This window comes from Rhipicephalus microplus, chromosome 1 (genome assembly GCF_043290135.1).
Source record: "Rhipicephalus microplus isolate Deutch F79 chromosome 1, USDA_Rmic, whole genome shotgun sequence".
NCBI classification, from domain to species: domain Eukaryota; kingdom Metazoa; phylum Arthropoda; class Arachnida; order Ixodida; family Ixodidae; genus Rhipicephalus; species Rhipicephalus microplus.
Genome location: NC_134700.1, coordinates 62,658,249 through 62,682,421, shown reverse-complemented (window position 1 = coordinate 62,682,421; position 24,173 = coordinate 62,658,249). Strand labels below are relative to the sequence as shown.

The 24,173-nt window shown below is 47.5% G+C and overlaps 1 long non-coding RNA gene across 1 annotated transcript in view; it reads left to right on the top strand.

Annotated features, from left to right (window-relative positions):
• Positions 1 to 7,308: 7,308 nt before the first annotated feature.
• Positions 7,309 to 24,173, top strand: part of LOC142767908 (uncharacterized) — a 149,921-nt gene continuing 133,056 nt past the window's right edge. Inside the window, exon 1 of the long non-coding RNA XR_012885139.1 lies at positions 7,309 to 7,491. This is a non-coding gene — a long non-coding RNA (uncharacterized LOC142767908). The remainder of the gene's footprint in view (positions 7,492 to 24,173) is intronic.

The window sequence follows — 24,173 nt, the reverse complement described above, 5'->3', positions numbered from 1 at the left end:
GTTTATAAGTGTGGAACAGCCCCTCAAAAGTTAATATGAGTGCTCTTAGAGCTCGAGTTTGTACAGGAACAACAGAGCCCTACTAAAATTTGGGACATGCATGCCTGCTTCCATAATGGGATGCGTGTAAAGGATTCAGCCATAAAATACCACAAACGTTTAGTGGGATGAAGGTAGATTTCATTGAGTGCGCAAAGAAAATGCGGAAAGCATCGAATGATCACGAACGCTGCAAAACATTCCAGTAGAGCGACGACAGGGCGAAACAATTTCGCTATCAAATCAGATAGCCTGACGTTGCTGTGTTGTCCGAGGAGGCAACACGTGGCAGCGAGATGCAGTGCGCTCACTCATGGCGTCGCTGCCCGGCGGAGCCGAACTTGACGAGGGGTCAACAAGGTTCATTGGTCACGTGTCGCGCCTGGTCCAATAGGGTAGCAGAAACGCGCACCGGAGTGAGGAGAGACGTAGAGGGCGGGGAGGAAATTCTCCTCCGCTTTTTGTACAACGGTTTGCGCTACCTTTGAAAAATACAGGGGCCTTACATTTGAAGCGCCAAGCTTTGGGCCCTCGGTTTCTCTTCGGGGTGCCGGTTGGGCCTACGCGACCTGTTCCAAGGACAGTGTCAGGCGGCGAGTTTGACTGGGGCGGTACATCTGTCAAACGGTAATGCAGGGGTTCCTAAGGCGATGTTAGCGAGGACAGAAACCTCGCGTAGAGCAAAGGGGCAAATGCTTGCTTGATCTTGAATTTCAGTACGATTCGAGACAACGAAAGCAGGGCCCCTCGATCCTTTCGGCTTTAAGAGTTTTAAGCAAGAGGTGTCAGAAAAGTTACCACAGGGATAACTGGCTTGTGGCGGCCAAGCATTCATAGCGACGTCGATTTTTGATCCTTAGATGTCAGCTCTTCCTATCGTTGCGAAGCAGAATTTGCCAAGCGTTGGATTGTTCACCCACTAATAGGGAACGTGGGCTGGGATTAGACCGCCGTGAGACAGGTTAGTTTTACCCTACTCATGACCGGTCGTTGCGATAGTATTTCTGCTCAGTACAAGAGAAACTGCAGATTCGGACACTTGGTTCACGTGCTTGGTAGAGAGTCCAGTGGTGCGAAGCTACCATCAGTGAGATTACGACTGAACGCCTCTAAGTCAGAATCCCGTCTAAGCACTGCAACAATATCGTGTGCACTTGCGGCGAATGCGGGTAAAATTAGCGCCGGGTCGAGCGCGGCGGGCCGCCGCGCTTCCCGGCTCAATGACGCCAAATGAACCCAGAGAGCGCCACACCGGAGGCCGAGTATTGACGAGGCCACTGGTCGCTTTCCGGGGCTATGGCTGGCCTGAATCACTGCAGTGTCAAATCGTCCGAAGACGACTTAGGTACCTGTCGTGGTGTCGTAAGTAGTAGAGCAGCCACCACACTGCGATCTATTGAGGCTTAGCCTCTGACTGGAAAGTTTGAGGGAGGTAGGAAGGCTGCAGTCGACGATAGATTACGCACTGATGTCACATTGGATGTAAGATAAGCTCAGGGGAATGCACATTGATGAAGGTGGCTCCAGAAGTCCGGGTAGTGATCACAAACGTATCAAGCTAAGATTTGGAAGAGCAGTGAAAGTGGAAAGAAGACAAGATGAGCAACTTCAGGAAAATTTTATTCAGAAAGGCAAATTGAAATAGCCACTAAACAAATTGAGATAAAACAGTGTCGACATACACGAATCTAATTAGACTGAGCTAGAAGAAGTCTCCCCGGAAAAGAAGACACAACCCCAAAAGTTGGTGGGATTAGGAAGTGAAGACAGCCATAGCAAAACGTCAGGAAGCCTCTAGGAAACACAGACATGCTAAGCAGCGGGGTGAATCGACAGATGATGTTGAAAGAAAACGGGAAATCTTTCTAAGCTGTAGAAGGGATGCATCCCTTATAATCAATGAAAAGATTAGAAGAAAGGGAGCCCAGTGGCTGGCAGAAGTACATAAAAGATAGAAAGGCAGCTGCTAAATTTTGGAACCATCTAAACTCTCTAAGAAATGAGACGAGCCTAGAGCAGAGGTTTATAACTACAGCTCAAGGTGCTAGGCTAGAAGGGGACGAAGGTATTGAATATATAAGAAAAAGGGTGACAGAAAAATTTCAACAAAAGTGCTTTATGCACCACAATAGACAAGGATGAATCAAGTGGCGCAATGGCTCCATTTTCACAACAAGAGTGGGAAAGGGCTGAGAAAAGGGTTCCTAGTCAACAGGCCCAGATGGCATTCCAATTATGCTGATAAAGACATTAGGTCCGAAGTATAAGCAGGTTTTGAGAGATGTAGTGAACATAATAATAATCGATGGAGAAGTTCCCGATGAATGGAAACTTAGCAGGATGAGCATGATCGATGAAGGAAAGGGGGACAAACCTGACATAAACAACTACAGTCCTATAACAGTGACATCAGTGGTCTACAGGCTGGCGATGCAGATTATAAAGGAAAGACTGCAGGCATGGATAGAAGATTAGGGGTGCTGTGGGAACTGCAGAATGGGTTTCGGAAACACAGGAGGTTGGAAGACAATCTATTCTCACTGACGCAGCGCATCGAAATAGCAGAAAAAGAACAGAGGCACCTGTGGCTAGCATTTTCGGATATCAAGGGAGCGTACGATAGCGTGGTTCAAGAGGAACTGTGGGGAATACTGGACACACTAGGCGGGGAAGAGGTAGTCACTAATCTTTTTAAGGATATCTCTAAAGGTAACAAGGGAATTATAAAGTGGGAAAAACAGGTATCCAAGCCTGCAGAGGTAAAACGAGAGCTTAGGCAGGGACCCCAAATATAGGCGGCTAGATGTAGGTGGCTAGATAGATACGCAGATAGCCGACAGAAGTGCTTGCATTACACAAATAAGTTCACTGTTCCTATTGCATAATGTGAAACCAGCTAGCCTGAAGCTTCACTTTACTGAGTTTGGAATCCCTCAAAAAGGAAGACGCACGCATCGCATGTCATTCAGACCGGCCCCTCTGAATGGGAACAGGCATTCGGCGAACACTCTTCTGAATTTACGAATTGTCCTTAAAATGTTCCGTCCTCTGTCTTTCCCTTCTCGATTACATTCATTTGTCTCCCACGGCCCATCGTTGTGAAGCGCTGTCGAGGTGACCTGCATGCACTGAGAGACGGCGCTGGACATTTTTCTTCATTTATATCTCTTTCAAAGCCACTCCGTAGAAAATTCTGTGCGCGGGCTCGACCGCATGGCTACGAAGAGATGAACGACGTCGTTGACGGCACTCACAAGTAAGCGGCGCACGCGCTTAGTTGTGGCGCAGCAAACGATCAACCAATAAGAGGTGCAGTGTTTCTCGTGGCGAAGGTTTTTCGCATTGCCCCGCCATATACAGCTTTCACTGCAAATATCGGGCGTACTAGTTTGCGTTATTGGCGCAAGGCTAAAGACGCAGGTAAGCAGATCGATTCCTAGTTGATGGCGCTGACTACACGGAACTTTGACAAGTCATAGGAAGCGCAAACCTTCGGACTCCCCATTCCCACTTCCGGCATGGGGCACCAGCTTCAATCAAAACGAAGGAGCACAGATGCGCGTACGAGCCGCCTTGGTGGTGCTTAATGTGCTCGGCTGCTGACTCGCATGTCATGCGATTGAACTCCGGCCGCAATTTTGATGGAAGCGAGAATGATTGAGGGCCGCGTACTTATATTTAGATGTATATTAAAGAACTCCAGGAGGTGGAAAGCTCCCCACTACGGCGTATCTTATAATAATGCCACGCGCTATTCCTCACTTTTTTTGTCACCCCGTTACACTATGTTCAGCGCAAACTGCGCCTATGGTGTTCGAGAAGCGTCGATGCTGTAGCAGATTATTCTCTTAAGATTACGCCCGCTTCGCAAACAATAGAGATAATTCTGGAGCCTACGGGGCTACTAGCGATAACGCTAGAATATTCGATGTTACGTGTATAAATGCCGACGCGCTTCGCCACTAGTCACTTGATCGACGGCTGACACTCTACTTGCCGTTATCAGCGCCTACGTTTTGCTGTAACCTGACTTACCATTTGCGCGGCCACAAGTGCGGCCGAAAAAAAGCTTAGCATTTGACCCACAGTCTGCTCCGTTAGTCCACGTCACGACTCCGTAACATCAGGTGGATGTGCTCCTTTTCCACTTACCGGACACCCCAGTCAAGCCGTGAACCCAGTTCACGTCGCAAAGAAGACAACGACACCAGCCACGAGCAGCGAGTTAGCAGCAGGCAACAAGGTCTGTCACTGGAGTACGGGCTTTTACATGACCAGACTCGGAAGACCAAGATGTTGACGTCGGCCACAGCGAGAGTGACAGCGTCTGTGCCACCTGCACCACTCCTGCTCTGGCAATCCACACAGCCGCCAACTTTCCGCGGTTCGCCACCGGAAGACCCGGAAAGCTGGCTTGAAAAGTTTCACCACGTCACCGTCTTCAATGGCTGGACTGACGATGACAAGCTCCGGAATGTGTATTTCACCTTAGGAGATGCTGCTCGGACCTCGTTTGAGAATCAAGAGCGAAGCCTCACAACGTGGGACGTGTTTTGCGCCAGGTTCCTCACCCCTTTCGCAAGTCTGGTCCACAAGGAGAAAACTGCAGCTCTCCTGAAAACACGTATGCAGACTCCAAATAAAAAAGTCACGCTATTCAAAGAAGATATGATTTAACTCTTCCTCCATGCGGACGCCGACATGTCCGAAGAGAAGAAGGTCCGTCTGCTCGTACGAGGAGTCAAGCAAAAACTCTGTGCCAGGCTGATCAGAAACCCACCAAAGACGGTCCCCGGATTCATTTCGGAAGCATCTACGATAGAAGAGACGCTCGAGATACGGACAGGGCATTACAACTGTAGCTTCTCCTTTACAATCTACGCCGACATAGAAGCGATAGGAACCGCCGACTTGCGTAAGACGATACGAGCAATCGTGCATGAAGAGCTGCCACAATTGCTTCCTTCAGCGTAGGCTCCCGTTGACTCCATCGTGGACGTCGTACGCCAGGAGATTCAGCGATCGCTGGGCGTTCCTCAGCCTCACGAGCCTCAACTTGAAGCCATGAGCTATGCTGCTGCAGCCCGCCGTCACGCCCCTCCTCCACGCCCTCACCAAGACGGCGCCCCGTCGCACTTCCGTCGCTAGACGCCACCGCCGCCACCACCACCACCGACGTCCTACCGTTCGCCAGCAGGACAGTGCAGAGCGCCGAGGAAAATCGATGTTTAGCGTGCATCTGACAACCGCCTGCTTTGCTACCACTGCGGTGAGGCCAGGGAAACCTACCGCCATTGCCAGTACCGAGAGATGGGTGTATGGAGCTTTGACACACCAACGCGCCGTGTCCACAACAGGGTGAGCGACCGCATGACATCGCCAACTACCTCACGGGAGCGCAGTCGACACCCCTCCAGGTCACTTTGAGACCACGCCTCATCTGATCACGTGACCACCAAAAATGACGTGTGTTCCAGCAGAAATTTTGTCTGTGCGGCGCACACACACAGTCATGTTGCCATCACCCACATGCATCATTACGGATTCGCGCACAGCGTGTCGAAATTACGTAGCATGGTACATCTTACATTTAGCTCACTGAATACTGCGCACCTCCATAAGGCCTGTTTCTCACCCGAAACGTATTATATGGGCACCAGACCATCGGGGATAACGTAGAAATAAGGCTTTAGATGTAGCTGTCCTAGCGCTCATTTTCGGGATATCTTCGTCAATTCCGAGGGAAACGGACGAGTAGGGTACTTTGTCTTCGGCATAAAAAAACTTAAATTATTCTATTGTAATCACCACTACCTCCTGCCCCGAATGGGGATTCAAGAAAGCTGACGAAAGCATTCTTTTGCGACTCAAAAGTAATACCATGTGCTCTCCTGCAATATTAAAACATTTAAACGTATCATACCCTGTAGTAAGAGCACAATACCAGCACTGTGGAGAAGGGGCGAGAACTCCCATATTGTGTGGACCTGCCAAAAGACCTGCCAAAAGGCCCACACAGCCCTTACTCGTTACCCAAACCATACGCGAGAGGTCTGGGAAGCGGCCCTGCTCAGCTGCACAGACCTTCAGGCCCAGCGCGCCTTGATACAGAGAACCTGCACGGCAGCTTCAACCAATGGCGCCCCATAACAGACACTCCACGTAGTCTGTAGGGACCGCTAACAGGGTTCTACACGTGTTATTGAATGTTTTTCTCCACCGCTTTAGCAGCTTCAACAAGGAATGAAGATAACTTTCGAAAATCGGGATTCACTGCGATTATCCACGTCGGAAGTCGTTTTGGCTTTGACCTGTTCAAAGCAGCGACGTGGACGTGCCCGAGTATACACACTAAAGCCATGCTCGCTGGTACGTCGCTATGAGTCATATGAGAAAATGTTAGCTTGCAAAGACTTCCGCATACTCAAAAGGGTTTAGAGAACATTGGTTTGCCGGAAGATGTTATCGAAACGTTGCGGAGCTTTTTACAACAGCAATGCCAGATGCCTACATTTCTTTCATTTTGCGTGGTGCTCATGACGAAAAAGAAGTTTATTAATGCAAGACATTTGGATTACGTCACTACCATAAATGTACACTATACCTCAGATGCCTACCACGTTTTTAGAATGACAATCTGTCTTTGCCAAGGGCTTCGTTGCACTGCCAGATGACTCCACCAATCCGGCCTTTTATCACCTATCCACGAGGAAGCATGGCCGCCTGGATCGGCGCGAGCCGATTATTGCGATATTACAGGCAGGCGGCTCCACGTCGTCCGGAGCTTGGAGGCAGCTTTGTAGCTGCTAAGCCAGTTATACAGGGCGGTGGCAATCTTTGGGCTAAGCGGAGTCCACGCGCCACGACTTCGTTACAAGCCCCCCCCCCCCCCCCCACCTTCCAGTAGATGGACGGTGCCTATCCCTGTTAGCAAGCATAAATTGGGTTTATACCTTCCACCATCAGTTGGTTTCATTAGGTGGTGTCTCACAAAAAAACTAGCCCTCGATCCATTGTATACCATTATTTAGACGTACAGCGAGGCTGCATGCTATCACGGCGGGAGCAACTGAAACGTGCTAACGTTTTCGTGAGAATTACCGATACTCTTGCTAATGTCTACCTTGCATTAGCACTTTTTCGCTACAATACAAGGAAATCTGGAAGACGTAAGTAAATGCCGTAAGGGATCAATAGCTATGTCGCAGGTTAAGAACGTTGATTCACCTTCTGCATACTGCTAAATCAAAATCTGCTTTTCAGACTTGATGACCAACGCAAGTAGCCATTGGGATGAACGACGACTTTCCAAGGCCGGGTATTCGGAAAATGGCAATCACTCTGATGCTGCCAATGATGGAAAGCCAACATCGATTGAAGATACATGGCCTACCAAAAATAGATTTGACGGCAATGAGAAAAAACCCGCCATCAACAGGCCCGGTTCCGAGCGTAAGCCTTTTATGTTTGTTTTTTTGTTTTGCCCAGTAGATTCGGTTACGACACCTTCATAGGGCTCGGCATGACAAATGCAGCGGGATCTAGGTGGCTTATAGCATATAGCGAAGCCAAAATAAGGCAATATAGGGTGCAAAATATGATGGCTATAATCATGCAATTTACTCTTTCCACCAGGCCTAGCTGATTTGCAACACATTGTAATGTTTCTTGGCCCCAATTCAATTACCACCTTGAGCTCGTTTGTTTTACTTAGTGATCGACCGGCAGGGCACCGACACACGGACAAAGGAAAAGTGGTACATAGCGCTAAACTCATCACCATTTTTTTTCAGAGACGACAGTTGTAACAAATACCACCACGAATTTCCCGTGTGTTGAAGCTGTAGGAACGAAAAAATGACTGCGTAATAACGAATAACTAAGTGCGGCGATGGCGTAGTGGTTAGAGCATCTGCCTCGCATGCAAAAGGTCCGTGGTTCAAATCCCGGTGCCACGCAGTTCCCAACCGGATTAAAAAAATCCGCGTGGTGATGGAACTGCATTAAGAGGCCTGGGGTGCGGTCTCACCAATTACCGGTGCGTTACCGGCGGTTACCACCGCCGGTAGCGCACTCCGTCACCCGAGAAAGATTGGCCACCCTGGTGCAGTATCTGGCCACTACCTCCCATATACATACGTCAATTAACTCACGGCCCTCAGTCCCCAGCAGCTGCGAAGCAACTGATCACGGCGGCGGTCATATCTGGAACGCAGCAGAGGGTGCTAAGAATCTCTCGATCCGGACAGGTCCCCATTGGAACCTGAACTTGGCAACGTTTAATGCTAGAAACTTAACTAGGGAGGCAAGTCTAGCTGTACTATTCCAGGAGCTAGAGGGTGTTAACTTGGATATAATAGAGCTCAGTGGGGTCAGGAGGGCAGATGAGGCATATATGGTGCTACAGAAAGGGCACGTTCTTTGAAAGAAGAGAACTGGAAGTGCGGCTCCTAATCCACAAAAACATAGCTGGCAATATAGAGGATCAATATAGCTATAATGACAGGGTGGTATATATTGTAATTAAACTAAATAAGACATACAAGATGAATGTGGCACAGGCTTACGCGCCTACGTCAAGCCATGATGACGCTTCAGTTGAAAGCTTCTATGAAGGCGTGGAATCGGCAATGGGTAAGGTAAAAACACAGTAAACTATACTGATGGTAGACTTTAATGCAAAAGTAGGGAAGATGCAGGCTGGAGACCAGGCAGTAGGAGATTATGGCATAGGTACTAGAAACGCCAAAGGAGAGCTACTAGTAGAAGTCGCAGAACGCAATAGTTTACGGATTTTGAATTTCTTCTCCTGAAAGCGAGAAAACCACAAGTGGACATAGAGGAGCCCTATTGGCGAAAATAAGAACGAAATAGACATTATAATAAGTTCACACCCAGTCATCGTGTAGGATGTGGAAGTGGTTGGTAAGGTACAATGCAGTGTCCATAGGATGTTATGGTCTTGAATTCGCCTAGACTTGAAGAAGGAACGACAGAAACTGATACGCAAGAAGCCAATCAATCAGCTAGCACTGAGAGGGAAAGTACAGGAATTCAGAGTGTCACTGCAGAACAGGTACTCGGCTCTCAGTGAGGAAACCAACCTTAGCGTAGATACAATGAATGATAATCTGACGAGTATCATTATGGAGTGTGCAGTGGAAGTGGGAGGCAGGGTAGTTAGACAGGACACTGGCAAGCTTTCACAGGAAACGAAGAACCTAATTAAGAAGCGTCAAATCATGAAAGTGTCAAGTACAACAGACAAAATAGAACTGGCAGAGCTTTCGAAGTTGATTAATAGACGTAAAGTATGCGATGTAAGAAGGTATAACATGGAGAGAATTGAACACGCTCTGAAAAACGGAGGAAGTGTCAAAGCATTGAAGAGGAAACTTGGGCTAGGCAAAAATCAGATGTATGCACTGAGTGAGAAAGAAGGTAAAATAACCACCAATATGGATAGGATAGTTAAAATGGTGGAGGCGTTTTACTGAGATCTGTACAGTAGCCGGGACACCCACGACCTTAATACTATAAGAACTAGCAGTAACCCAGATGACACCCCACCAGTAATGATAGAAGAATTTAGAAAAGCTTTGGAGAGCATACAAAGAGGCAAAACAGCTGGTGAGAATCAGGTAACATCAGATCTGATGAAAGATGGAGGACAGATTGTGTTAGGAAAACTCTCTACCCTTTTTACGAGGTGTCTCCTGTCGGGAAGAGTACCAGAGTCTTGGAAGAATGCTAGTATCATCTTAATACATAAGAAAGGAGATGACAAGGACTTGAAGAATAACAGGCCAATCAGCTTGCTCTCTGTAGTATACAAGCTATTTACAAAACTAACTGCTAACAGAGTAAAGAAAACATTAGAATTCAATCAACCAAAGGAACAAGCAGGATTTCGAACAGGCTACTCAACAATCGACCACATTCATACTATCAATCAGGTAATGAGAAATGCTTAGAATATAACCAACCACCATACATAGCCTTCATAGATTACGAGAAGGCGTTTTATTCAGTAGAAATATCAGCCGTCATGCAGACACTGTGGGATCAGGGTGTCGATAAAGTATATATAAACATCCTGGAAGAAATCTACAGAGGACCAACTGCTACCATAGTGCTTCATAAAAAAAGGAACAGAATACCAATCAAGAAGGGTGTAAGGCTGGGGGACACAATCTACCCAATGCTTTTTACCGCGTGCTTACAGGCGTTTTTCAGAAACCCAGAATGGGAACAGTTAGGGATGAGAGTTAATGGAGAGTACCTTAGTAACCTGCGCTTCGCCGTTGACATTGCATTGCTGAGTAACTCAGGGGACGAATTGCAACTCATGATTACGGAGGTAGTTAGACAAGAAAAGCTGAAAGGTGGGTCTTAAAATTAATCTACAGAAAACAAAAGTAATGTACAACAACCTCAGAAAAGAGCCGTGCATTGAGAGAGGTAATAGTGCACTTCAAGTTGTAGAAGATTATGTCTATTTAGGGCAGGTAATAACCGCAGAGCCTAACCACGAGATTGAAGTAAATAGAAGAATAAGATTGGGGTGGAGCACATTTGGCGAGCACTCTCACGTTATGACAGGTAGATTACCACTATACAAAAAAGGAAGGTATATAACAGCTGTATCTTGCTGGTGCTTAGCTTTGGAGCAGAAACCTGGAGACTTACAAGGAGGGTTCAGCTTAAATTGAGGACGACGCAGTGAGCAAAAAAAAGAAAATGGTAGGTGTAACCTTAAGAGACAAGAAGAGAGCAGAGTGGATTAGAGAACAAGCGGGGGTTAAGGATATCATAGTTGAAATCAAGAAGAGAAAATGGACATGGGCCGGGAATGTAGCACGTAGACAGGATAACCGCTGGTCATTAAGGGTAACTAACTGGATTCCCAGAGAAGGCAAGCGAGTTAGGGGGAGACAGAAGGTTAGGTGGGCAGATTAGATGTAGAAGTTTTGCGGGTATAAATTGGCAGCAGCAAGCGCAGGACCGGGTTAACTGGCGGAACATGGGAGAGGGCTTTCTCCTGCAGTAGACGTAGTCAGGCTGATGATGATAATGAAGTGAACACAAAAATACATTGTACAATAACTTCAATTCAGTCACGACGTAGAAAACTGTGTACGCGAACTTCGAAGGCACGTCACAAAGCGGCGTCATCAAACGACCCGGAACTCATAGTGCACATTGCTGTACGCTCTAGAGTGTGGGCCCAACTAACGAAGGCTCTTTGTGTATTACATTCACCGACATGAAAAATAAAAAAAATATTCTCTCTTTCGTCCTCAGTGGACAACTAGCGCTCATTAAAGTTCATTGTGCCACGCATTAGCGTGATAGCGTCAAAGAGCTTGTTTTGCTGAAATGCCGGTGAAGGCGTCATTCGTTGTGAGCGAAAATCTTCATATTGTCTATGACCGAAAATTCCGAAAGACGCAATTAGAGAAAACAATCAGAAGATCCGGGACGGAGTGAGGATTGAAACCAGGTCGCTTTAGTGGAACACAAGAGTTTTATGACAAAGTCACGTGTCTGCTTGGAAGTAGCGGGTAAATGACTACCTCCCTTTGAAAATGCAGTGAAAAGAATTGCTCTGCAAAAACACACGTTCAGCCTTCACAAAACGACATCTAATATTGCTGTAATATTCCACCATAAAAGCGTGAATTGCCAGCGAGCGTCAGAACATGCGATTATCATGACGACTTCATGGTTTAAAGGCAGCCACCTATTACAAAAGGCACACAAGTTAATGTGTGCTTTCCCTTGAGATTAAGTGGTGGGTACATAAGTTCGAAAACATTTCATGCGCATAATTGCTCGTGCATTAAAGTATCCCACCCGCTACACAGAATGCAGCCATATGCGGAAGATTCACATACGCAAGCCACTTTCAACTTTATCGATTACATTGTCGTAATACGCATTTTAAACTTCTCGAGTATTATCACACAATAGGAATTAGCCACCAAATGGTTAAAGTACGCACTAGCGTCAGGATATCGCTATCACGTTCAACTCCTAAAGGGACACACAACTGGCATGATAGTGTGATTAGGTGCTAGTAATATGAAAAGACCATGACGTATAGTCACAGACTTCAGCCTTCTTTTCACATTCCGTGTAAGATTTATATTTATTAAGCGTACACAAAAGCAACAAAAATCCCCAAGTGGAGCAGCCTAGCGGAAGACAATTGAAACTGTAATATGAATTATGAATATGAATTTGCCGTACGTAGTGTTGTAGCCTGATGCTGTCATGCACGCAAGTCCTCAATATCAAACTATTAAAATAGAGGTGTCGTACGTCGAGAAAGGTTCAGACGCAGCTTGGCGAAATATGCTTCATCAGGCAGGTCTGGCTAGAGGCGACCGGCGTTGGCGAGCTACTACTACAGCCACCGATCATCATCGTCTTCTTCACTACCAGCAGAGCGTACGTTATTTAGATTCATTACAATTACTCCGCGCGATATAAGGAGCCATCCTGGCGACCTATGGACAAGTAAACACAGAAGGGTCGTAGCAGGGCTTAAGTCTCGACACGTGGACAATTTCCTGGCCACAACGACGTTGGTCAGAAGATGGTTCCAGTGGCTCGATGAGGTAATTCACCGGTGACGTTTTTTGTAGCACACGATATGGGCCGTGATACTTGGGGACCAACTTGGTAGAAAGGCCAGGTGTAGCAGAAGGGACATGCAGCCAGACGAGTGAACCTGGATCGTAGGAAGTAGTGTTATTTGATGCGTCATGGTGGTGCTTTTGGCGTCCTTGGTCTTGGGTTGCGAATGATCTTGCCAGTTGGAGGCATTCTTCAGCGCATGTAGCGACTTTAGACAGAGTTGTGGACTCTGAGGAGTCAGGTTGGTACGAAAGAAAAGTGTCCATAGTGCAAGAAGGTTAGCGTTCGTAAAGGAGGAAAAAAGGAGAGAACCCAGTAGTGCTTTGAATGGTGGTATTATAGGCGAACGTGATAAACGGGAGCACTCGGTCCCAATTGGAGTGGTCTGACGAGATGTACATAGACAGCATGTCACCAAGGGTGCGGTTGAAGCGCTCTGTCATTCCATTCGTCTGGGGATGATAGGCGCTTGTAGTGCGGTGAACGACGTGGCACTGGCGCAGCAATGCCGCGATGACGTCTGACAAGAATACGCGACTACGATCACTCAGTAACTCTCGAGGTGCGCCATGACGTATTATGATGTTGTGAAGAACGAAAGTCGCAACGTCTTTTGCTGTAGACGAGGGAAGGAATGAAGTTTCGGCATACCGCGTGAGCTGGTCGACGGCAACTATGATCCAGCGGTTACCGTCTGCAGTGTTGGGAAGGGGACCATAGATATCGATGCCGACGCGGTCGAATGGTCGGGATGGCATGGTAAGGGTAATAAAGTACCGCTGGCGTGTTTAGGGGGAGTTTTTCGTCTCTGACACGTTGAGCAGGCCCGAACGTATTGTCGTATAAAACGGTACATGCCACGCCAGTAATATCGGAGCCGTATGCGAGAATAAGTCTTCAAAAAACCTGCGTGGCCACCTTGGGGGTCGTCATGAAACGTGGAACAAATTTCGGATCGCAAATGACGTGGAATCACGGGTAGCCACTGACGTCCACCGGGTGCGTAGTTGCGTCGATACAGCACGTCGTCGTGAGTGGTGAAGTGCTCGACTTGCCGACGCGACGTGCGAAAAGGGGGAAGCCGTCCACCCAGCCAGGATGTCTAGAATCGAAGCAACCCAAGGGTCTTTGCGTTGCTCAGATGGGATGTCGGCGATGGTGACGGCAGATGCATCACAGGTTAGACTTTCGCAGCAGGCCGAGTCAGGGGATAGGGGCGAACGGGAGAGGGCGTCGGCGTCCGAATGTTTCCGGCCGGAGTGACAGACCAAGCGAATATTATATTCTTGGAGGCGTAACACCCATCGGGCAAGGCGACCGCTTGGATCCTTCAGTGACGACAACCAGCAGAGGGCGTGGTGGTCAGTCACGACGTTCACGGAGTTCTTTCGGGCTGTCACGGTGGATGGACGTGTTTTTTGAGCGCTCCGGATCGACTGCGCAGATAAGTGTTTTTGCAAGTTTTCAGCTTGTCTTCATAATTATAAGGCAGTGGTTGAAATCTTCGTAGCACTTATTTTATGGTACGGCTTTTTCGGGGGCCAGTCACCAGGTATTTATTAGTTAGTGTGGGTATGTGTGTTTGAATTTTTTGTTGTTTTTTTTTCTTTTGCCACCCCGTGGGGGATGTGTGCGTACATTGAACACGCAAATTTTTGTAGTAGAGCTTAGACTTGCTTTTTTCGTAGTGCAGGGCTCGAGTTTAGTAATTATCGAGTATAGGGACAATTGGTGTCCGAAAGACATGGTTAAAAAGACTGTAAAGTGTTCAGGATGTGGAGTGGGATTGAAAGTGGATCCAAGTGTAGAAGCGGATGGAGAAGAGGCTGACGCGAAGTGTAGGCAATGTGAGGTCGAGGAAAAAATGAAGAAAACGATGGTTGCCCAGAGTGAACTGCTGATGAGAATCGCCGAGCTCGAGACTGCGTTGGCGACAGAGCAAGAGAAAACGAGGGCAATGTGAGAAAGACTGAAGTCTGCCGAGAAAGCACTAGCGAAGCTGAACAAAGAAGCGGCCTACGGAGAGAACAGTAGGGAACCGGCAACCAGAATGGTGGAGAAGGAAGAGCAAGCAAGTTTGGAAAGAACAGGTTTAGCCGGTTCAATTGTCGCAAGGCCCAGCTTCAGCGAGGTAGTGGTGGGGCTGGGAGGGGACAAAGCAGCCGGCGTCACAGGTGCAAGTAGCCCCCTGGTGCAGGACGCTCCAGCTGAAAAGTCACAGCATGTGATAATCGCTGGGGACTCGAATTTAAATCGATGCACAGAAGCCATCAAAGAGAGGGTAAGAGGTGACAAGAGGGTTGCAGTAGGGGCGTTCCCAGGACGCAAGCTTGAAGAAGTCATGAGGCAAGCGAGCGTAAAACTCAAAACTACAGCTGATAGACGAAACCTCGTAATAATTTCAGGCGGTTTAAACGTAACTAAAATGAAGATACAGCAGGATTAGCAACCACACTGGCGAAAGGCGTCGATGACATGCGCGCCACTTCTCCTAAGGTACAGGTAGTGATATGCACAATACCGGAGGTACTGGTGCGTGATAGCAACCTGCAAAGAGCGGTTGTCAACGCAAACCAAGAGATATGGCGGATGAGTCGAGAGAAAGTCTTTGAGGTGGTGGAAATAAAGAGAGGTGCATAGGTGCGGTGGTTTTCAACAAGACAGAATTCACTTCGATGGGCGGCTAGGTCTTGAGGTGGGTTGGTGACTTGCAGGACGCGCAGTAGCTTTTTTTTGGGGGCAAGCGAGCCCTTTGGGGTGCAGGATAGCTAGTAACGAGGAAAACAACCAGGGAGACTCTTCAACAGGTGGTATGGGCAGATACGATTCCAAAGTGGCACCAATATCTAAGATTGGTAGAGTACGGGGCATAAATAGACGTGGCCACGAGCGCCGAGCCAATTCAGACATAGGGTATATTAACATGCAGGGTGGTAGGAACAGGCTGAAGTAGGAAGAGATAGAAGAACAGCTAAGGGAAGAGAGGCCGATGGTATACGGTTTTGTAAAAACACATCTCAGGGACATGGAACAACCTCCGAACAATCCCGACTACGCGTGAGAATATTGTAATAGAACAGAAGGCAGCAGAAAGGGGGGTTGTATTGGTGCATTCATTCATAAAAGTACTGACTGGCAAAGGGTCAAGCAGGAGTGCAAGGGACATTTATGGCTAAAAGGGAAAGTAACAGGTCAAATGACCCTCCTTGGTTCCGTGTACTTGTGGACGGGAGCAAAGGCCAGAGAGGAAAACCAGGCAATGGTAGAGTGTATATCAAAGGACATTCAGGAGTTAGGAAGAGAGTGCGAGATAATTATACTAGGAGACATGAATGCGCACATAGAAGATATAGATGGGTATACCGACCCGACAGGCAAAATGATCATGGATATGTGTGAAAGGCTTGATTTGATCATTTGCAACAGTACCGAGAAGTGTGAAGGGCAAATAACATGGGAGATACGAAGGCTGCAGTTGACGATAGATGATGCACTGATGTCACATAGGATGCATGATAAGCTCAGGGGAATGCACATAGATGAAGGTGGCTCCAGAAGTCTCGGTAGTGATCACAAACGTATCAAGCTAAGTTTTGGAAGAGCAGTGAAAGTGGGAAGGAGACAAGATGAGCAACTACAGGAAAATTTCTATCCAGAAAGGCGAATTGAAATAGCCACTAAACAAATTGAGAAAGTAATCACCAAGGATAATAAGACAGTGTGGACATACACGAATCTAATTAGACTCTTTGAGCTAGAGCTTGCTAAGACGCGTGACATGTCAACCCGGAAAAGAAGACACAAACCCAAAAGTTGGTGAGATGAGGAAGTTAAGAGAGCCATAGCAAAACGTCAGGAAGCCTCTTGGGAACACAGATATGCTAAGCAGTGGGGTGAACCGACAGATGACGTTGAAAGAAAATGGAAAACCTTTCTAAGCTGTAGAAGGGATGCATCCCTTCTGATCAATGAAAAGATTAGAAGAAAGGCAGCTCAGTGGCTGGCAGAAGTACATAAAAAGATAGAAAGGCAGCTGCGAAATTTCGGAACCATCTAAACTCCCTAAGAAATGAGACGAGCCAAGAGCAGAGTTTTATAACTACAGCCCAAGGTGCTAGGCTGGAAGGGGACGAAGCTATTGAATATATAAAAGCAAGAGTGACAGAAAAATTTCAACAAAGAAGTACTTTATGCACCACAATAGACAAGGACGAATCAAGCGGTGCAATGGCTCCATTTTCACAACGAGAGTGGGAAAGGGCTGAGAAAAGAGTTCCTAGTAGTACATCAACAGGACCAGATGGCATTCCAATTATGCTGATAAAGACATTAGGTCCGAAGTTTAAGCAGGCTTTGAGAGAGGCAGTGAGCAAAATAATAATCGATGGTGAAGTTCCCGATGGATGGAAACTTAGCAGGATGAGCATGATCTATAAAGGAAAGGGGGACAAAGCTGACATAAACAACTACCGTTCTATAACAGTAAACTCAGTGCTCTACAGGCTGGCGATGCAGATTATAAAGGAAAGACTGCAGGCATGGATAGAGGATGAGGGGGTGCTGGGGGAACTGCCGAATGGGTTTCGGAAACACAGGAGGTTGGAAGACGATCTGTTCTCACTGACGAAGTGCATCGAAATAGCAGATAAGGAACACAGGCCCGTGTGTCTAGCATTTTTGGATATCAAGGGAGCGTAAGATAGCGTGATTTAAGAGAAATTGTGGGGAATACTGGACACACTAGGCGTGGAACATGTAGTCACTAATCTTTTAAAAGGTATCTATAAAGGTAACAAGGTAGTTATAATGTGGGAATAACAGGTATCCAAGCCTGCAGAGGTAAAACGGGGGCTTAGGCAGGGGTTGCCCCTGTCACCCTTATTGTTCATGATGTACCTACAAGAATTAGAGGCCAAATTAGAGGGAAGTGGACTGGGCTTCAACCTCTCTTTAGTCAAACAAGGAAAACTTATTAATCAGGCACTACCAGCATTAATGTACGCAGATGATATAGTGCTAATAGCCAACAACAAGGACGATTTGCAGAGATTGATGGACATCTGCGGTAATGAGGGTGTATTTGAACTGGTATAGCGCATTACGGGGAAGAAAAACGGCCGAGCAGACCGACACAAGAGGACAGAGCGCTAACTTCCAACTGAGCTTTATTTTCAAACTGCATCAAATATGTAGACCGGCGCAAGCATACAAAATCACCCTAACGCAACGACAAGATTACACACAACATCGCACCGTCACATATCACAGATTCATAGGCGGTTATCCTGATTAAGGAAGGCCACTTCATGTTCAGGTAAAACCAAAGAAGGGACGCTAATACACGTGATGCCAGCTCTTGCTATACAATGCGCTTCTATATTTTCCCGAGTTAATTGTGACGGGTGCTTTTTAACCACTTCACATTGATCAAACATGGGGGAACATCTACAATCGCGGCAGTGAATTCCAATGTGGCCCTGGATTGCTTTGTGAACATTATAATGGTGCTCTTTTAGCCTTTCATCAAGGCAGCGCCCCGTTTGGCCGAAATACCACTTACCACATGAGAGTGGAATCGCGTAAACAACCCCCGCTACACACGGCACAAACCGAGTTTTGTGCTTGATTGAGCAACCAGTGGTACGTGATTTGAGAGGATTGACTGCTTTGCGAAGCCGCTGTAACTTATCCGGCGCTGAAAACACCACTTTGGCGCTGCATTTCTCCCCTATCATTTTTAGCCGGTGGGAAATGTCATGCACGTAGGGTAAAACTACGGGTCTTTTTCGGTCCTTAGATTCCGGCTGAGCCTCGGAGCTGCAGCCTTTCTTTATCTGTTTTAATAGCTTTTCAGCTATAGATGCCAGTAGGATAGTTGGGTACCCAGCACTCAAAAGCCTTTCAGCTTGAGCTGCAAAGCTGCGCTGCATGACATGATGACATGATTTCCTAAGAAGATTGATGAGACAAAGATTTGTGATGCTTCGCTTAACTAACTTGGAATGGGAAGAGTCATAGGGTAAAAGAGGTTTTCCAGTTCTAGGTTCAAATAGCCAGCACACATGGTCAGGTGAAAGAATTAACTTCCAATCTAAAAAGCGTAAGCTGTTGTCAACTGGCATCTCATGAGTCAAGTAAAGCGGATTAAAACATTCTTTAAAAGTCATTACAATACCGTCGGTTAGGTGCTGGCAGGCAGCGTCGCTGCAGTCGATGAAAATTAAAAAGTCGTCTACGTAACGACATATTTTGGTGACAATATTTTGGTCAAGCATGCTCCTCAGCAAACGGTCATGATATGCAAGGTATATGTCACTAAGGATCGGGGCGAGGCAGGACCCGTTGCAGACACCTTTATTCTGTATGTATTTACGATCATTAAAAGATACAAAAGTCGACTTGATATAAAAAGACAGAAGCTCTAAGAGGTTACTTTTATGGACACCCGTGAGATTCTGGAAGGCTACAGCACCAAATGAGTCAATGGCATTGTCAACACACTGTAACAACTTCTCATGCGGCAAAGAGTAATACAAATTCTTTATATCGACAGAAAGTGCTTTTAAGCCCCTGTCGTTATGTTCCAGAAAGTTTACCAAAATGTCCGAATTCCTAATTAAAAAGAGGTCATCGATGGTGAGTAAATTGAGCTTTTCTTGCAGAAATAATGCCACAGTTTTTTGCCATGTTCCTCTCTCTGTCACAATTACCCGCAGAGGGCAATCGACCTTGTGTGTTTTGGCCGTAAAGAACATATCAGGGCTAAGCTTCTTGCACTTATCCACTGCTTTGGCAAGTTTTCCGAAACCCAAGGTGGCACACAGCTTTTTTGCATGGGATTTAACTTTGCTAAGGAAAGTGTCATCCTCAGCTCTAAAGACAGAATGAACAGCTGTGGTCGCTTTCTCAATAAATAAAGAGTTCGGTGAAACGACAAAACCTCCCTCTTTGTCAGAAGGTAACAGGGCTAGTGAATGGTCTTTTAAGTGTCCCACGACTTTCTTAAATGGCAGTTTTTTGGTTGAAGGCATGAAACGCGAAACCACATCAACGCCATCGGCAACACACCTGTCCCTTTCACCCTCAGGAATCTGTCGAGCCACTTGCCTGACGTAGGTGAGCAGATCGTACGGCGAAATGGCTGGTTCTGTGGCGAGCTTTGGTACGCGGCACAATACGCGTCGAACCGCTTCAGGGAGCACAACACCGCCCAAAGTGTGTACAGGGTTGCTCGTTGCAGTCACCAGAGGGAGATAGGTTAGATTTTAGATTCAGTAAGGAAAAATCAGCAGTCATGATTTTCAATGACAACGAAGGTAGTGAGCTTAGAATACAGGAGGTCACGCCAGAGATAACAGATAAATACAAATATCTGGGCGTATGGATAAGCAATGGGACCGAGTACCCGAGGGAACACGAAATATACGTGACGACTAAAGGTAACAGGAATGCAGCAGTGATGAAAAATAGGGCACTGTGGAATTACAATAGCTATGAAGTTGTGAGAGGAATATGGAAAGGGGTCATGGTTCCTGTGCTGACGTTCGGAAATGCGGTCTTGTGCATGAGATCAGAAGTTCAAGCAAGATTAAAAATTAAGCAACGTGGAATAGGTAGGCTTGCTTTAGGAGCTTACGGGAATACACCAAATCAGGGAGTACAAGGTAATATGGGATGGACATCATTTGAGGGCAGGGAAGCAAGCAGCAAGATAAAATTTGAGAAGCAATTTAGTGAAATGGGGGAGAAGCGTTGGGCTAGGAAGGTTTTCAACTACTTGTACATGAAGAATGTCGACACAAAATGGAGGAAGCGAACCAGGAAGTTGACTGGTAAATACTTAGAAAACAGCAGGTGGCCAAACCAAAAAGAACTATCGGTTAAGAAGAAACTGAAAGAAACGGAGACTGACATGTGCAGAATGGGCATGATTAAAAAGTCCGCACTAGAGATCTATCAAACTTTTAAGTACGAAATTGCCAAAGAAAGGATCTATGATAATACTCGGGGTAGTTCTCTACTGTTGGAAACCAGGATGGGAGTACTGCGAACCATGACATATCGGGCCAAATACGAAGGGGGAGACACAGTATGCAGTGCGTGTGGAGAGGAAGAAGAAACTGCCGAACACTTGATAATGTTCTGTAAATGGCTTCACCCTATAGTTCAGGATGATGGCCTAGAGTTTTTTAGAGCACTGGGGTTTAGGGACCGGGAGGGCAAAGTTGACTTTAAGCGGGTTCACTTAACTAGAAGGAGGTTATCTGATTGGTGGCTAAAGTCGAGGCACGAGGGAAAATTAAACTCTTCACTGCAAAGTACGAATCCTCAAACTCACTTAAAAAAATAAATCTAGTATTTGGTTCATTAAGTATTACGGCTTGGTGGCGCTAGCCACCGCCCGATCTAAAGGGTACAGCCATATCCACCCATCCATCCATCCATCCAACGTCAAAAGGGCGCCCGTACACGTAAGGTCGAAATTTCTCTATCACCCATTTAATGCCGAGGCATTCCTTTTCAGTTACGGAATACTTGATTTCGGCTTTGCTAGAAGTTCGGCTTGCGTAGGCAACCACGTACTCTTGGAAGCCTTCTTTCTGTTGGGCAAGAATAGCGCCTAGCCCGACACCACTAGCATCGGTGTGGATCGCTGTGGGTGCTGATGGGTCGTAGTGTCGCAGAATAGGCGGCGACGTGAGGAGGCGGCGCAGTTCATTGAAAGAATCGTCACAAGTGGCAGACCAGGTTGAAAGGTCTCTAGAGCCGGCGAGGAGCTTGGTCAAAGGAGCGATGATCGTCGCGAAATTGCGGACTAAGCGCCGGAAGTAAGAGCAAAGGCCTATGAAGCTTCGGAGCTCTTTCATGGTGGTCGGTTTGGGCAACGCTGAAATGGCTGTAAGTTTGGCAGGGTCAGGAAGAATGCCGTCTTTTGAAACCACGTGGCCCAGGATAGTAAGCTTTCGAGCGGCGAAATGGCACTTCTTCAGATTCAGTTGCAGCCCCGCGGCAGAAATACAAGCGAGGACTTTTTCGAGGCGGGTTAAATGGTTTGCAAAATCAGTTGAAAAGACGACAATGTCATCTAAATAACAAAGGCAAACGTTCCATTTGAGGCCTCGAAGGATAGAGTTTATCATTCGCTCGAAAGTAGCGGGCGCGTTGCAGAGGCCGAAGGGCATGAATGTGAATTCGTCAAGCCCGTTGGGCGTGATGAAAGCTGTTTTTTCGCGATCGGCCTCTGCCATGGGTACCGGCCAGTATTCAGAACGCAGATCTAAAGAAGATAAAAATTCGGCTCTGTAGGCAGTCCAAGGCATCGTAAATCCGTGGCAGTGGATAGATATCCTTGCGCGTGATTCGGTTGAGACGTCGGTAGTCCACGCAAAACCTGATGGATCGGTCCTTCTTCTACACCAACACAACTGGAGAGACCCAGAGACTGCTTGACGGTTCGATTATGCCACGTGTCAGCATATCGTCAACCTGTTTATTGATGGCACGGCGTTCGGTAGTTGACACACGATATGGACGCTGTCGTAATGGCGTCTCTTGACCGGTATCTATACGGTGAACAACAAATGACGCTCGACCTAAGGAAGGCTGATTGTGGTCAAACGAGGCTCGAAAACGCTGGAGGAGCTTGATCAGCTGTTCCTGCTGCCCGGGCGTGAGGTGGCAATCAATGGACTTGCGGAATACATCCATGTGGTCATTGGCGTCAATTGCGGGTGTAATGACACAAGTCGGTAGAAATGGGTTGTCTGGATACATCGGGTCTTCGAAAATACAATTTAAGGTCTCGAGGCTTCCCAGATTGGAAAAGTTGATGACGGCAAACGGGAGGACGATAGTTCGGTGGTGCACACTAGCAATAGGAGGTTGGAACAGGAGCGTCGAGTTAGTGGCAGCAGGGGAAAAGACAGGCACTAGGACGCCGGACAACAGCGCGATGCGTACGTCAGCTGCGGCAAACACTTTCGAGGGACTGTGGTGGTCGATATCAAGGCACGGATTTATAAACGTGAGTGTAGCACGAGCGCAGTCGACGAGGGCCTGATGGGTAGAAAGGAAATCCCATCCTAGCATGACGTAGTAAGATGAACGTGGAAGAACAACAAAGTTCACGCGTACTAATCATCTTGAATAAGAACGCGTGCTGTGCACTGAGCCGTCGACGCGATGAAATGAAAGGTGGCTGTACGCAGAGCAAGATTCGTAAGTGGCGTTGTAACTTTTCTCAAATCGTGACACAGTTTTTGACCAATAAAGAAACGACGGCGCCTGTGTCGACTAGTGCACGTACAGCAACACCTTCTACTAGCACATCAATTTCGTTGGGCGGACAAAGAGGAGGTCCAGGAGAGTTCGACGACGACGCAGTTCTTGCCTCCGGAACTGCAGCTGTCAGTTTTCCTCTCGAGCGGGACTCGTGCGCCGAAGCATCGGGGAGACAGATCGGCCACGGGGCGGTATTGACCGGCGAGAATCGACAGGGCATCGTGGGGACAATGAGTAAGTGATAGAGGAAGATTGTCACTGGGGATTCCTGGCAGCCTGGTAATTTGCAGAATTTCCAAGGTCTGGAGGCTGGAAGTTGCGATGGCGACAGTAGCGTGCTATATGTCCCACAAAACCGCATGCAATACAGATGGGTCGATTATCCAAGGTGCGCCACGGGTTAATGACAGAAGGTGCAGGGGGCGAAATAGGATGGGGCGCCATGTATGTAGGCAGCGTCGTAGGGTATATATATATAGGAGGACCCGGCACCACGGTATGCACCAGAGACAGGCGGGGCTGGGGGTCTAGCAATGACGGCAGCGTAGGTCAGCGGCGTAGAGACATATGGCGATGGAGGGAGAGACTGCTTGACCTGTGTCTCAATGACCTGGCGTAGACGTGGGTCTAACGAGGTCACTGGCTCGGATGCTTCGGCCACAAGAGAAAGTTGACGCGCAACTTCTTCACGAATGAATTGTTTGATGTGGGGCAGTAAGACGGTGTGATCAGCAGCGACGTCGTGCACGTGGGCGGAAACTTCAGCCGTATCTTCAGCGGCTCTGTGCGTCGAGACACGCTGCTTACGCAACTCGTCGTACTCCTGACAGAGCTGCACAACGTCGGTGACAGTCTGTGGATTCCTAGCGACGAGCGTCTGGACGGTATCGTCGTCAACTCCTTTGATGATGTGCTTGATTTTGTCGCGTTCGGTTATAAATTCATCGACGCGCTTGCAAAGAGACAAGACATGTTCGATGTAACTTGTAAAGGTCTCGTACCTGCGCTGGACTTGACTACGGAGACGCTCTTCCACACGAAGCCGGCGCATGGCGGGACGACGGAAGACCGCGGCGATGGTGGTCTTGAAGGCGGACCAGTTGGTGATATCGCCTTTGTGGTTCCAGAGGCTGGCCACATCAGCGAGGTAAAAGCACAAGTTTGTGAGCTGGTCGCAGGCGTTTCATTTGTTGGAAGTGCCTACGATTTCG